Genomic DNA, 16,664 nt, shown 5'->3' on the forward strand with positions numbered 1-16,664 from the left:
GATTGTGGTGGTGTTGGTGTTCTCGGTGGCTGTTATTGAAGATGAGCTCCTTTAGTAATTTGTACATTATTCAAATGACTTTGATGGTATTTTATGCAGGATTAAGCCAAATATTCTTTTTTTAGTTAAGTTGGTAGTTTCTTTAAGAATAGTTAAGGCGTTTTAGATACAATGTGATACAAAGATTGTTAGGCGAGAAAAAGGGAAAATGGTTATTTGCTTTATGAAGGCAGTGTCACATCATGGCAAAAATCAAAGTTTTTAAATTTGTCACTTAAAGAAAAGAAACTTCGATTTTGGAGAAGACAAATAAAATGCAACTAAAAATGTCTTTTACCAAGGTGTCCCACTTCAAATATAAAAAAGGCGTGCTATGTTCGGCTGGGCCGAATATTATATACCCTCCACCATGGAGCGCATTTGTCGAATTCTTTTCCTGGCATCTCTTCTTAGGCAAAAAATGATATAAGAAAAGATTTGCTCTGTTATTAGAGCGATATCAAGATATGATCCGGTTTAGACCACAATTAAATTATATGTTGGATACCTGTGTAAAATGTTAGCCAATTCGAATAAGAATTATGCCCTTTGGGGGCTCAAGAAGTAAATTGAGAGATTAATTTATATGGGAGCTGTATCAGGCTATATACCGATTCAGACCATAATAAACACGTATATTGATGGTCATGAGAGGATCCGTCGTACAAAATTTTAGGCAAATCGGATAATAATTGCGACCTCTAGAGGCTCAAGAAGTCAAGATCCCAGATCGGTTTATATGGCAGCTATATCAGGTTATGGACCGATTTCAACCATACTCAACACAGTTGTTGGTAGTTATAACAAAACACGTCGTGCAAAATTTCAGCCAAATCGGATAATAATAACTCCCTCTAGTGGCTCAAGAAGTCAAGACCCCAGATTGGTTTATATGACAGCTATATCAGGTTATGGACCGATTTCAACCATACTCAACACAGTTGTTGAAAGTCATAACAAAACACCTTATGCAAAATTTCAGCCAAATAGGAACGGAATTGCTGCCTGTAGAGGCTCATGAAGTCAAGACCTCAGATTGGTTTATATGACAGCTATATCAGGTTATGGACCGATTTCAAGCATATTCAACACAGTTGTTGAAAGTCATAACAAAACACCTCACAAAATTGCAGCCAAATCGGATAAGAATTGTACCCTCTTGCGGCTCAATTAATCAAGATCCCAGTTCGGTTTATATGGACCGATATAGACCATTTTCAATCCCAACTGACCTACACTAATGAGAAGTATTTCTGCAAAATTTCAAGCGGCTAGCTTTACTCCTTCGAAAGTTAGCGTGCTTTCGACAGACAGACAGACGGACGGACATGGCTAGTTCGACTTAAAATGGGGTCTTAGACGAACATTTCGAGGAGTTACAAACAAAATGACGAAATTAGTATACCCCCATCCTAGGGTGGAGGGTATAAAAATGGAGATCTTGAGTTGAAACCTTGCACAGATTCTTTTTTTTTCTTCATATGCAGGTTAAATTCGAAGGTGGGCTATATCGGACTATATCTTGATATAGCCCCCATATAGACCGATCCGCCAATTTAGGGTCTTGGGGCCATAAAAGCCACATTTATTATCCAATTTTGCTGAATTTTTGGGACAGTGAGTTGTGTTAAGCCCTTTGACATCCTTCGTCAATTGCGCCCAGATTGGTTCAGATTTGGATATAGCTGCCATACAGACCGATCCTCCAATTTAGGGTCTTAGGCCCATAAAAGCCACATTTACTATCCGATTTTGCTGAAACTTCGGACAGTGAGTTGTGTTAGGACCTTCGACATCATTCTTCAATTAGGCTCAGATCGGTCAGATTTGGATATAGCTGCCATATAGACCGATCCTCCAATTTAGGGTCTTAGGCCCATAAAAGCTACATTTATTATCCGATTTTGCTGAAATTTGGGACAGTGAGTTGTGTTCAGCCCTTCAACGCCCTTCGTCAATTTGGCTCAGATCGGTTCAGATTTGGATATAGCTGTCATATAGACCGATCCTCCAATTTAGGGTCATACGACCATAAAAGCTACATTTATTATCCGATTGTGGTGAAATTTGGGACAGTGAGTTATGATAGGCCCTTCGACATACTTCGTTAATATGGCTCAGATCGGTTCAGATTTGGATATAGCTGCCATATAGACCGATCTCTCGGTTTTAGGTTTTGGGGCCATAAAAAGCGCATTTATTGTCCGATGTTGCCGCAATTTGGGACAAAGAGTTAAGATAAGCCCCTCCACATATTTCTGCAATTTGGTCTAGATCGATCAAGATTTGCATATAGCTGCCATATAGACCGATCTCTCGATTTAAATTCTTGGCCCCATAAAAGGCACATTTTTAATCCGATTGCACTGAAATTTGACACACTGACTTGTGTTATGCTTTTCGACATCCGTGTCGTATATAGTTTGGTTTATTTTTAGATATAACTACTAAAAAGAATAATGTTTTTTTATACACAATTGAAGAATGACTTGTACTTATTAGTATAAGGTCCAAATCGGAACATATTTCAAATTAGCTGCTATGGGGCATAAGGTATGCACTTTTCACCGCATTATGACGAAAGGTGGTTTACATATATACCCCAGGTGGTGGGTATCCAAAGTTCGGCCCGGCCGAACTTAACGCCTTTTTACTTGTTTTATTCATATACAGGTTAAGTTCGAAGATGGGCTATATCGGACTAAATCTTGATATAGCCCCCATATAGACCGATTCGCCAATTTAGGGTCTTAGGTCCATACATCGGATCAGATGTGGATATAGCTGCCATATAGACCGATTCTCCGATTTAGGGTCATAGGCCAATAAAAGCCACATTTATTATCCGATTTTGCTGAAATTTGGGACAGTAAGTTGTGTTAGGCCCTTTGACTTCCTTCGTCAATTTGGCCCAGATCGGTTCAGATTTGGATATAGCTGTCATATAGACCGATCCTCCGATTTAGGGCCTTAGGCCCATAAAAGCCACATTTATTATCTGATTTTGCTGAAATTTGTGAAAGTGAGTTGTGTTAGACCCTTCGACACCCGTCTTCAATTTGGCCCAGATCGGTCCCGATTTGGATATAGCTGCCATGTAGACCAATCCCCCGAGTTAGGGTCTTAGGCCCATAAAAGCCACATTTGTTATCTGATTTTGCTTAAATTTGTGAAAGTGAGTTAGATCCCTCGACATCCTTATTTAATTTGGCTCAGATCGGTTCAGATTTGGATATAGTTGCCATATAGACCGATCTATCGGATTTAGGTTTTGGGGTCATAAAACGCGCATTTATTGCCCGATGTCGCCGAAATTTGAGACAGTGAATTGTGCTAGGCCCTTCGACATACTTCTTTAATTTGGTCTAGATCGGTTCAGATTTAGATATAAAGCTGTCATATAGACCGATCCGCCGATTTGGGACAGTGATTTATGTTAGGCTCTCTGGAATTTTTCTGCAACTTGGCCCAAATCAGTCCAGATTTGGAAATAGCTGCCATAAAGACCGATATCTGGATTTAAAGTCTTGGCCCCATAAAAGGGGTATTGATAATCGGATTTCACTGAAATTTGACACAGTGACTTATGTTAGGCTTTTCGACTTCTATGTTGTATATGGTTCAGATCGGTTTATTTTTAGATATATCTACTGAAAAGATCAAAATTTTGTTGTACACAATTGAACAATGACTTGTACTTATTAGTATTTGGTCAAAATCGCTATTTCGTTATAGCTGCTATTAGACATAAGGTATGCAATTTTAACCGGATTTTGATGAACGGTGGTTTACATTTATTCCCGAGGTGGTGGGTATCCAAAGTTCGGCCCGGCCGAACTTAACGCCTTTTTACTTGTTTCCTTATGCCACTAAAAATAAAAATTAAAATTTATGTTCTATAAGCGGCTAGAAACTCCAGAAACCTGTTCTATTTTGCCACTTATTCTTATTGACCTCCTCCTTTTTCTAATCAGAAGATTAAGTCAAAAAACATAAAAAAAACAAAATTTCTGGCATTTGCCGTGGGTGCGGTATACAAAGAACTGCCATTCATTCTTGGTCAATTTTTTTAAAAGTTCTTGGCATGGGATTTGTTCTGATTTCGTTTCGCATTGATTTTTGTCATTGTCATTATAATTTTGTGAATATCTGGTCAAGCGTGATTTTTGTAAATAAGCATGATAATTGTTCACCAAATCACGGCAACGAAATGAGATCTTTACTCGAAAAAAAAATCCGGTACACGTTTCTCTGTCGTGAAATAAGTAAAGTGGTGTTTTGATTTCTTTTGCTTGCTTTAGGTATTAAACGACAATAGCCGTGAATAGATACTCGTATCTATACCCAGAAATGGGTATAGCAATGATAAAGAAGTTCTTAATTAGTTTACTTGAGAAAAAGAAAAAAAATCCAGGCAATTACCATGGCCACTTAAAGAGCAAGTTTGGAGAAGGGGATTCTAAAGAGCTTGTAAGTGACATTCTTAAAAAATTGTAATGCTATGTGAGGTGTAAATATCATATTTGACCTAATAATCTCAATCGACTTGAAGATGTTTGACAGCTACGATAACAGACTACTTTACCCAAAGCAATCAACATGCTTAGAAGAAATAGAAATGTATTCACCTCCTGAGGTCCAAAACCGCCCTAAATGAAGTGGCCAAAATTAAAAATGGGCAGACGGGAAGCATAATACGAATATGGTGCCAAAAATTGGATCCATATACCTACGGCTTCGCCCCAAGAGTAACTCCTCAAGTCCAAAACCGCCCTAAATGAAGTGCTCAAAATTAAAAATTGGCAGACTGGAAGTAGAATACGAATATGGTGCCAAAAATTGGATCCATATACCTACGGCGTCCCCCCAAGAGTACCGCTCAAAATAAAAATTGGACCGATAAGGACAATATATGACTCCAATGAAAGGTATGACATTAAAAATTGGATCAAAGTATCTAGACAACCGTCCCAAGCCATAAAACCGCTCCAAAAGTACCAGCCAAAATCAAAGTGGACCGATCGGGGAAATATAAGACTCAAATGAAAAGTATTCGGGAGTAGAATAGGACTATGATGTCAAAAATTGAATCCAATCACTAAGGGCGGCACCCCAAGGCCAAAACAGGACCAAAATTACTGCCCAAAATCAAGAGTGGTCTTGTCCTGCCGTTCAACAGCAAATGTAGATCGCGACAATAAAAGTCCCAAATAAATGGTTTTTTGGGTCTTAGCGTAGCTGGGACCGACGCTCTCAAAATGGATGTCGAAAAACCTAACATAAGTCATTGTGTCAAATTTCAGTGAAATCGGATTATATTTAAATGCGCCTTTTATGGGGCCAGTACTTTAAATCGAGATATCGGTCTACATGGCAGCTATATCCAAATCTGAACCGATCTGGGCGAAATTGACTAAGAATGTCGAAGGTCCTCACTTTCCCATATTTCAGCAAAATCGGATAATAAATGTGGCTTTTATGGGCCTAAGACTCTAAATCGGAGGATCGGTCTATATAGGGGCTATATCAAGATATAGTCCGATATAGCCCATCTTCGAACCTAACCTGCTTATGGACAAAAAAAATCTGTGTAAAATTTCAGCTCAATATCTCTATTTTTAAAGACTGTAGCGTGATTTCAACAGACAGACGGAAAGACGGACGGACATGTCTAGATCATCTTAGATTTTTACGCTGATCAAGAATATATATATACTTTATAGGGTCGGAAATGGATATTTCGATGTGTTACAAACGGAATCGCAAAATGAATATACCCTCATCCTTCGGTGGTGGGTATAAAAAAGAAGTATGATATCCTTATTTAGGTTGGGATATCCAGGGGGCCCGCCCCATCTTCAAAGCCCGCTAAACCGAAATATAGCCCAATAATGACAAAGGTGGCCACAGTGGCGTAGAGGTTAGCATGTCCGCCTTTGACTCCGAGTGCCTGGGTTCCATCTCCAGCGTGAATATCAGAAATATTTCCAGCGGTGGTTATCCCCTTACTAATGCTGGCAACATTTGTGTAATATCCTGCCATGTTAAAACTTCTCTATTAAGCGGTGTCGCTATGCGGCACGCCGTTCGGATTCGGTATAAAAGGTCCCTTATCATTGAGCTTAAACTTTAATTGGAGAGCACTCATTGATAAAAAAGAAGTATCCCCTGTTCCTTAATGGAATGTTGATGGGAAATTTAGTATTAGTAATGACAATATGGGGCTTATATGAATGGTATTTGAAATTAGAGCACGAATCTGATATATGTGGGGGTTCGCCTAACATCCAAAAACTGTCCCATACCCCGTATACGACATATTTCCCGACCATAGCAATATAAGGTTCATATGACCTTATATTGCTATGGACGGGTCGGACCCTCCCCCTTAACCTAATTTTCAGAAACGCCAGATCTCGGAGATGAGTGGTGCGATTTAAGCCAAATTTTGTGTGCTCTCATATAGTACCCTAAAAATAAAAATTTGGTATCCAAATTTCGGATGGTGTACCTAGGGGGGCAGCCCCTCCCTAAAACCTACCAAACATACATTTAGACCAATCACGACAATATGGGACTCAAATGAAGGGTATTTAGGATATGTGTGCTCTCATAAAGTACCCTAAAATTAAAAATTTTGTATCCAAATTTCGGATGGGGTACCTAGGGGGGCCGCCCCATCTTAAAACCTACCAAACATATATTTAGACCAATAACGACAATATTGGGCTCAAATAAAAGGTATTTAAGATAAGAAAACGTATCTGATATCCATTTGTCGAACCAAGTGCTAGGGGGACCACCCCAACCCCCAAAACACCCCTAGATCGGACATATTTACCGACCATGGCAATATGGGACTCAAATGAAATGTATTTGCGAGTAGAATACGAATCTGATATCCAAATGTGGGACCACGTATCTGGGGGGTCCACCCCTTCCCCAAAACACCCCCCAAACAGGATTAATTTACTGACCATGGCAATATGGGGCTTAACTAAAAGGGATTTGAGTGTAGAATTAGAATCTGATATCCAAATATGAGACCAAGTGTTTGGGGGGCCGCCTCTCCCCAAAAACCTCCCCCAAAGGGAACACATTTTCGACCATAGCCACATGGGGCTCAAATGAAAGGTCTTTGGGAGTAAAGCACAAATCTGATATCAGTATTTGGGAAAAGTGTCTAAGGGGCCACCCCTCCCCTGCAACACCACCCAAATAGTAAGTATTTGCTGACTTTTGCAATGTGAAGCTCAAATAAGAGGGTTTTTAAAGTGAAACGCGAATCTGATATATATTTTCAAGGCCAACTCACTGAATGGCCGCCCATCCTCCAAAACACCCCCTAGCTGGTCGTGTTTGCCGACTATGGAAATATGGGGCTCAAATTAATGGTATTTGGGAGTAGACCAGACGTATCTGATATCAACATTAGGGGCCAACTGTCTAGCGGACGTCCCAACACCATAACAACCCCCAAATAGGACGTAGTTGCTCACCAAGACAATTTGAGTCTTAAATAGAGAAGAACTAAATTTTTATAGTTTTTAGGGTCAAGGCCCCAAACCGGATATATTTGCTGACTTTTGCAATAAGGAGTTTAAATGAGATTAGAAAAAGAATTTGATATCCAATTTTGAGGGCAATAGCAATATGGGGTTCAAATAAATCATATATAGAAATATCAGAATAGAGCACGTTGTTGATATATTTTCCGGGCTTAGTGTTTGGGGGACCACCCCAATCCCCAACACACCCCTAAATCAGGCATATTTACCGACCATGTCAATGTGGAGATTAAATGAAAGGTATTGGGGGTAGAGCAAGAATTCATACCCCTTTTCGGGACCAATTTTCTGGGGGTCAACCCCTTTCCCAAAATACCCCACAATCAGCAATTTTTTAGTGACCATCGCAAAATGGTGCTCAAATAAAGGTATTTGGGAGTAGAATACGAATTTGATATCCAAATTTAGGACCATGTATTTAGGGAATCACCCCTTCCCCAAAACACCCCGCAAAGGCTAAAAAATTTTCGACCATGCCAATATGTGGCTCAAATGAAAGCTATTTGAGATTAGAAAACGAATTTGATAACCTATTTTGGGGCCATGTGTTTGGGGGACGCCTCATGTAGTACACTCCTCTTAAGCCAATGGCAATATGCAAATGCAAATTTTTGAAATTAAAGTCCAAGTGCCTGGGGGACAACCTCACACCCGAACACACACCTAAATCAAACATCATGAGAATATCGGGCTGAAATAAAGTATTTTAAGAAAAGAGTACAACTTACATCCAAACTAAAATTCGTAGACTAATGAGGTTCATATGGGATTCAGCTAAAGCCACTTATGTTGTAAAACTGTTAGTCAAATTAGCATGGTATTTCACTAAAAGATCTTTAATTGTCGAAAATAAATATTCCAAGGAAACTTTTGTTTCATATAAAGAAAAGAAGGCGCAGCGGAGCGGGCCCGGGTCAGCTAGTTTCTTATAAAAATGAAATTTTGACAAAATTCCTAATAAAGTGAAATTTTGAAAAAAATTTCCTATAAAATGAAAATTTGACAAAATTTCCTAATAAAATTAAATTTTAACAAAAATTTCCTAAAAAAACTAAAATTTTGAAATTTGACGACAAAATTTCTCATTGATACGAAATTTTTGCAAAATTTCTGAGATTAAAAATTTTCAGCTTTTTTTTGAAAGCTTTCCCAAAGTTACTTTTTCAGCCTTTTTGATGACATGAATTGAATTTTTCTCTATCTCTTCCACAATCCTTTGCTTAATAATCCAAATCTTAACATCTAAGTAAAGACTTTGTTAAACCCAATAATCGATTTAACAATCTAGACAATATTAAGCAAAACATGGCTACCAATTGTGAGCATAGCAATTAATTTTCCACCTATTCCGTGTCTGTCATTTCAGTTAATTTGTATGCCATTAATTTTCCCCCTCAACTCAAAACTTCAAAAGAACTCCATTGCGAAATTGGCACGTTTTTTGAGTTGGCTAAATGAAATATTAGATTTTAAATCAGCGATTCGTATGCAAACGATTGGCAAGAATTCAACAAATAAGAAAAGAAAATTCGATTTAAAATGAAACGTGTCTTGTGTCTTTGTGACACTTTTAGAGCTTGTGATGACTGGTCAAGCTCTACTGTTTGAGCTTAAGTCACTGGGTATGTTGTAGAAAAAACAAAAGACTTAAGACACATACTTGTTACAATTATTATTACACCTTGGGCATAACAATTGCTGATAATTTATTTTGTAATTTATATTATTTTTGTTTTGTTTTCTGGTCTCGTCGACTCCGTCGTCGTTGTTGTTGTCGTTGTTTTTTTCCTAATCTTAATACGCTTTTTAGCCTAGCCTGGTAATTTAACACTGCCCCACCCACATTCATTGGGGGCCATAACAAACCAACCTAGACATTGTCTGGCTTGTATTTGCTAAATAATTCATTGCATTTGATATGGAGATACCAAGCGGCAATGTTCATATTCCCATTGACTTGCCATTTATTTAAAATGTTACACTTTGCTCTTTGCTCATAGCAGTAGGCTTTTTTATTTGCCATTTTGATTCATGCCACATCAAGTCTTTATTTTATTATGATTTCATCATTTTGCTTGGGGTATGAGATTTCTTGAGTTTTTTTTATATTTTAAGAGCTATGTATATAGAGTAGGCCAACTCAGTTTGCATGCATTTCTTTTGATTTGCTTTTAGTCAAAAGTCATTGCGCATTCAATTGACTTTCTTATACGCATTATGAATGAATTCATTTTAAATTTAATTTAATTCATAAAATCACAAATGAAGTAAATCAATTGCAATGGTTGTGGAAAAAATTATCATGCATTGACCTTGATTCAATATCTACAATAGCCATCATTTCCATAGCTTCATGCCAATGACTAACCGTATCAAAAAAAAAATTAACTTATATTACCAGAACTAAGACTGAAACAAATTTTCGCATTTTTTGGAGGAGAGGCGTCAAAATTTTGCATTCATCATTGATGCCAATGGAAAATCCTTAATACCTTTAGTTTTAGATATAAAACTATGTGTTAAAATATGCTCGAAGAAGGCTCACAGATGTTGGGCACTATGTAGACGGGCCATAGGCTCGAAACGGGGCCTGAATCCGAGAATAGTTCACTGGCTCTACAGAAGCGTGATTAGACCAATACTTACCTACACCTCAATAGTTTGGTGGACTGCAATGGAGAGAGAGTGCAACATAAAATGTCGCGACTATCAAGAATATTTATACATTATGGGGTCTCAGACGAATATTTCGAGTAGTGGAGGGTAAAAAAATTATGCCTTACAGCTAAATTTGTATACCCTACACCACTACTGTGGTACAGGGTATTATAACTTAGTGTATTAGTTTGTGACACCCAAAAGGAAGAGAGATAGACACATAGATAAGTATACCGATCGATCCAGATTCACTTTCTGATTCGATTTAGCTATGTCCGTCTGTCTGTCGGTCTGTCTGTACGTCTGTCCATGTTAATTTGTGTACAAACTACAGGTCGTAATTTTCATCCGATCGTCTTAAAATTTGGTACAGGCATGTTTTTCGGCCTAGAGACAAAGCCTATTGAAATTAGAAAAAATCGGATCAGATTTGGATATGTTCGTCCTAATTGCAGTAATAATGCAATAAAAAGGTCATTTCAGAGTCAGAGAATCGGTTAAGATTCTCCCGAAATTTGTTAGGAAGGATTTTCTTATGACTGTCGACATTATTGGTGAATTTCATGGAAATCGGTTCAGATTTAGATATTGCTCTCATATATGTATTTCGCCCGATTTTCATTTCTAGAGTCACTGAAAGCGCATTATTGACCCATATTGCCAAAATTGAGCACAACACTTGTCTCGATCTATATTTGCTTGAAAATTGTTTAATAACCCATCTGAAAATATCAGGCGAGGTCCATCAAAATTGGTTCGGAATTAGACATAGCCCCAACTTTGTACCTATAGCGTAGATGTAGGGTATTATACGTTCGGCACCGCACGACTTTTGCCTTTCCTTACTGGTTTTATATGATTTTTACGTCAGTATTTTTCTATATATCTTATTACGTATATATTTTTAAGTGCCTCAAGTATTTTAAATTTTTTTGCTCTATCAACTCTTGCAGCTTAATGAGAGCTGATTTGGTTTGCTGCAATCAAATCAAGTTCTTAATTCGGTTAACCATTCAAGTTACGCTAAAAACTTTATGGACAAAGGAATTTCGGGCAAGTGCTTATATGAAATGTTTTAATTGGTCATACATCATCATTAGCCGGAGGGGTTTAATGGTTTGAGACATGCCTCGTCAGTTATTCAATAAGTATTTCCTTATAATGAAAATCTAGTAAAAACACTATGAAATAGAGAGAAAAATTTTTACTATTTTTATTATAATGACTTAATTTCATTAAAATGAGATAATTCTCCATTTAATGGAACCCCCAAAAAAATATAGAAAAACAGCTCATGCAGCCATAGGAAAATGTGCTAACATCATATTATTTGATATAATTGAGAATTCCAGTATGCACCAAACTCCTGGTATGATATAATAAAAAAAAAAATTGTTAAATTTTAAATCACTTTTGTTAATGTGCTAAAATGGCCAAGAAAACAACAGGAAGCTTGAATAAAATCAAAAACGTAACTTAACTGGCATTTGGAATGTTTGTCAAGTGCACATGTGTGCCGTGAAACACTTGTTAAATGTTGAGCCGTACAAAAGACTTAAGAAACAAACGTTGAACTGTGCTCAAGTAGCAATGTGAGATAATCATCGCAGCACATCAAAAGGCAGTTGCTCGGCATTTAATGCCTATGTCTATGAATAATTGCTGATATGTTTATAACAAAATTATATGACATTTAGCCGTATTTAGTTTTGATTGCTCTCATAAATTAAAGCCGAATAAATAACGGTTTGGCGATGCTGTACAACATGGCATTATGTGGATTCGAGCATTAATTAAGAAAACTAATTTATGGTTTATGTTTAACATGCAATTAAGAATGCGATTAACCTTTCTGAAGAGTTGTAAATATTTGCAAATATATTGGGTTGCCTAAAAAGTAATTGCGGATTTTTTAAAAGAAAGTAAATGCATTTTTAATAAAACTTAGAATGAACTTTAATCAAATATATAATTGCCATTTTGTTCGATAACCTTTTGCCATCTTCCTGGCAAATTTAGTATTCCACGCTCATAGAACTTCTGGCCTTTATCTGCAAAAAACTGAACCAAGTGCGATTTTATAGCCTCATCATTGCCGAAAGTTTTACCATTTAAGAAGTTCTGCAAAGATCGAAATAAATGGTAGTCTGATGGTGCAAGGTCAGGGCTATATGGTGAATGCATTAAAAGTTCCCAGCCAAGCTCACTCAGTTTTTGGCGAGTGACCAAAGATGTGTGCGGTCCAGCGTTGTCCTGGTGGAATATGACACCTTTACGATTGACCAATTCTGGTCGCTTCTCCTTGATGGCTGTATTCAATTTGTCCAATTGTTGACAGTAAACATTCGAATTAATCGTTTGGTTCCTTGGAAGCAGCTCAAAATATACCACACCCTTCCAATCCCACCAAACAGACAGCATAACCTTCTTTTGGTGGATATCAGCCTTTGAAGTGGTTTGAGCTGGTTCACCATGCTTGGACCATGATCGTTTTCGACTAACATTGTTGTAAACATTCCATTTTTCATCTCCAGTTATGATTCGTTTTAAAAACGGATCGAATTCAATGCGTTTAAGATGCATATCACAAGCGTTGATTCGGTTTGTTAAATGAATTTCTTTCAATACGTGTGGTACCCAAATATCAAGCTTTTTCACCAGTCCAAGACTTTTTATGTGATAATGAACGGTTGATTTTGGTATATTTAACTTCTCTCCTATCTCACGCTCAGTTACATGACGATCCAATTCGATTAATGCTCTGATTTGGTCATTATCAACTTCATTTGACCGACCTGAAAATCCGCAATTACTTTTTGGGCAACCCAATACTTGAGTGCCTCATTAAGTCAATTTGCTATTTGGCCCACTGTGCGACGCTATATATTAATAATGCCTTTAACACGGTGAGGTGGGCAGATGTGATTCAACTCCTAGAGACAATCTTCCATGTACCTAGGTACTTGGTGGAATATTGGAGAACTATCTGAAACATGGAGTACTAATCTATGACACGATCCAAGGCACAGAAAGGATATAAGTGACCTCCGCAGCCGTTTAGGAATCCATATTAGGGCCAGACCTTTGAAATGTAACCTACGACGAGAATTTTAAAAAATACATGCCAGACGACACCTACCTAGTGGTTTACGCAGACAACATTGCAGCAGTGATAAAGACGAGAAACACGGAGGGGGCCCAACTCAAACTTCGCCCAACTATGATCCGCACAAAGATTTGACTGGACTCATGCATAAAACAGAGCTGCGCTGCTGCTGAATAGACCACACATACTTCTGGGGATAAAGATGCTTATATACGCCATAATAATCCCCACACAGTAGTCTGTCAAATAAATACCTAGAGAGGAGAGTGGTAAGCAGCGAAAATAACCTAGGGGTCAAGCAGACTAATACAATACACATTTGCCCAAGACTATTCCATTAAGGGACAGGGGCAAACTTCTCACATATCACTGAGTGCTGTCCGATTCATGTTTTTAAGCTCAATGATCAGGGGCCTCCTTTTTATAGCCGAGTCCGAACGGCGTGCAGCAGTGCGACCCCTCTTTGGGGAAAAGTCTTTACATAGCTGCACCATAGGATGGGTGGTATACTAATTTCGTCATTTTATTTGTAACACCTCGAAATATGCATCTAAGACCCCATAAAGTATATATATTTTAGATCGTGATGACCTTTTGAAGTCGATCTAGCAATGTCTGTCTGTCGAAAGCACGCCAACTTTCGAAAGACTAAAGCTAGTCGCTTGAAATTTTGCACAAATACTTCTTATAAGTGTAGTCCATGTTTTTATATATCTTGAGCCACTAGAGGACATAATTCTTCCCCGCTTTAGCAAGAGGTGTTTCGTTATGACTTCCAACAACTGTGCTAAGTATGATCTAAATCGGTTCATATTCTAATGTAGTTGCCATATAAACCGATCTTTCTTCAGTCACTAGAGGGCGCAATTCTTATCCGGTTTGGCTGAAATTGTGCATGACATGTTTTGTTACGACTTTCAATAACTGTGCCAAATATGGTTCAAATCGGTCCGTATCCTGATATAGCTGTCATATTACCGATCTGGGTAAATTATTTCCGATTTGGCTGAAATTTTGCATGACGTGTTTTGCTGATCGGTGTATTTGGCAGCTATATCCATATAAACCGATTTTCGATCTTGACTTCATGACCCGATAGAGGGCGCAAATGCTTTCCGATTTGGCTGAAATTTAGCATGACGTGTTTTGTCCAACAACAATGCCAAATATGGTTCAAATCGGTCCATAACCTGATATAGCTGCCATATAAACCGATCTGGGATATTGACTTCTTGAGCCACTAGAGGGCGCGATTCTTATCCGATTGGACTGAAATTTTGTACAACGGTTTCTCCCATGACCTTCAACATATGGTTCAAATCGGTCCTTAACCTAATATACCTGCCATATAAACCGTTCTGGGATCTTGACTTCTTGAGCCACTAGAGGGCGCGATTCTTTTTCGATTTGACTGAAATTTTGTACAACGGCTTCTCCCATAACCTTCAAAATACGAGTCAAATATGGTCTGAATCGGTCTATAGCCTGATACAGCTCCCACATAAACCGTTCTAACTGTTTTACCTCTTGAGCCCCTAAAGGGCGCAATTCTTATTCGAATTGGCTGAAATCCTACAAAATCACTTCTACTGTCATTCTCACGAGGATTCGAACCCAGGAGCTCAGCGTCATATGCGGACATGCTAACCTCTGCGCTACGATGGCTAAAGAGGCTAATGGCCAATATAGGCGATCCTCTTCCAAGCAATAGAAAGATTCTAAGAGAGACCACTTACAATATTTTACTAAGTGGCTCCGTAATATAGACGCTGACCCTAGAAACGCAGACGAGAACAATGCGAATACTATTGGTGTGAAGAATAGCAGTGCTACGAGTCACATCAGCCTTACGCACTGTATGAAGAGAAGCCGTCCTTATAGTCACAGGCATAACCCCCATTAATCTCCCCGCAATGGAGCGACACAGGATCTTTAGAGCCAAATACGAGGGCGTGGTTTATACTAACCTCTCACGAGGTATAAAAGAAGAGAGAGACCATCCAAAGATGGCAACGCAGATTGTTTAACGAGACATGGGGAAGGTGGACACACCGACTTAACCCAGATATACAGGGTTGGAGAGAAACGGAGACACACAGAGGGATATAACTGAAGTGGGGAAAAAATATGCAGTGTGAGAACAGATAGAGGTATCTTTACGAAAAGTTGAATAATTAGAACAGAACTGCAAAATTCCAAGGCCCTAGGTTGTCCGGGCGCCTTTTGCCAGGTCTCCAAATTGGGTCAGCTCGGTATATCGACAACTTATAGGGGTTTTTCGAGTTGTGCCACTGTGCGGCATAGAGGACAAAGCAGACGGTCTGGAGGAGACACTACGTGGAGGAGATGGCTAAGCACCATATAAGGGAGTCCATCTTAAAATAATGCAAAAATAGTTCCGAAGTGAAATATCTATCCAGATGTGACAAGGGGTGGGTTTTTGCCGGTATAATAAATTCACTGTTCCGACTCTCAGCGAAATCTGGTAATAAATGCGCCTATTATCGGCTAAAGACCCTTAATAGGCATATCGGTCTACATGGCAGCTATATGCAAATATACCCCGATATAGACCATATTCGATTTGGATGGTGAGACCCTTAGTACAACTCACTATTCCGAAATTCTTCTGCGAAATTGAACAAAATATGCGTCTTTTATGGGCTTAAGACTCTAAATCGCATATAAGACAGATTGTAGCGTGATTACGAATGACGAATACACGGATAGACAGACACACGGACATCGTTAAATCGTTTTAGAATTTTGCGACGATAAGAAATATATTTATGTATTTTTTGGGGTTGGAATTCGATATTTCGATGTGTTGCAAACGGAATGACAAAATGAAATCCTATGGTGGTGGGATGCGCTTGAATTCAAAACAGTAAAACAGAAAATGAATAAGTCTGTCTCTTATGGCTAATACACCAATTTAAGTATTCCAGCTAGGACCTGAGTACAAGCACTAGGATTGATAATTGGTTAGCTTACAGAGGTTTTTTTAATATGGGATGGCCCCCAGACTGTTTACTCAAAAAAATAATGATGTCAGAATTGTTTTTGCTCCAGTCGATAGTGTGGTCCGGAATTTCTGCAGAAATTTTCCTTGGCAATAGGATTTGACTACCATCAACCATATTTCTAAATTTGTCATTTTATACCCACCTCCGATGGATAGGCTATACCGGACTATATCTATAGCCCCCATATAGACCGATCCGACGATTTTGGGTCTTAGGCCCATTAAAGCCACATTTAACATCCGGTTTTGCTGAAATGTGGGACAGTGA

The 16,664-nt window shown here is 38.4% G+C and overlaps 1 protein-coding gene across 1 annotated transcript in view; it reads right to left on the reverse strand.

Moving 5' to 3' along the window:
• LOC106094838 (serine-rich adhesin for platelets) overlaps nucleotides 1-16,664 on the reverse strand; it is a 308,197-nt gene that overhangs the window by 215,067 nt on the left and 76,466 nt on the right. The window lies entirely within an intron of this gene.

The sequence above is a fragment of the Stomoxys calcitrans genome, chromosome 5 (genome assembly GCF_963082655.1).
Source record: "Stomoxys calcitrans chromosome 5, idStoCalc2.1, whole genome shotgun sequence".
NCBI classification, from domain to species: Eukaryota; Metazoa; Arthropoda; class Insecta; order Diptera; family Muscidae; genus Stomoxys; species Stomoxys calcitrans.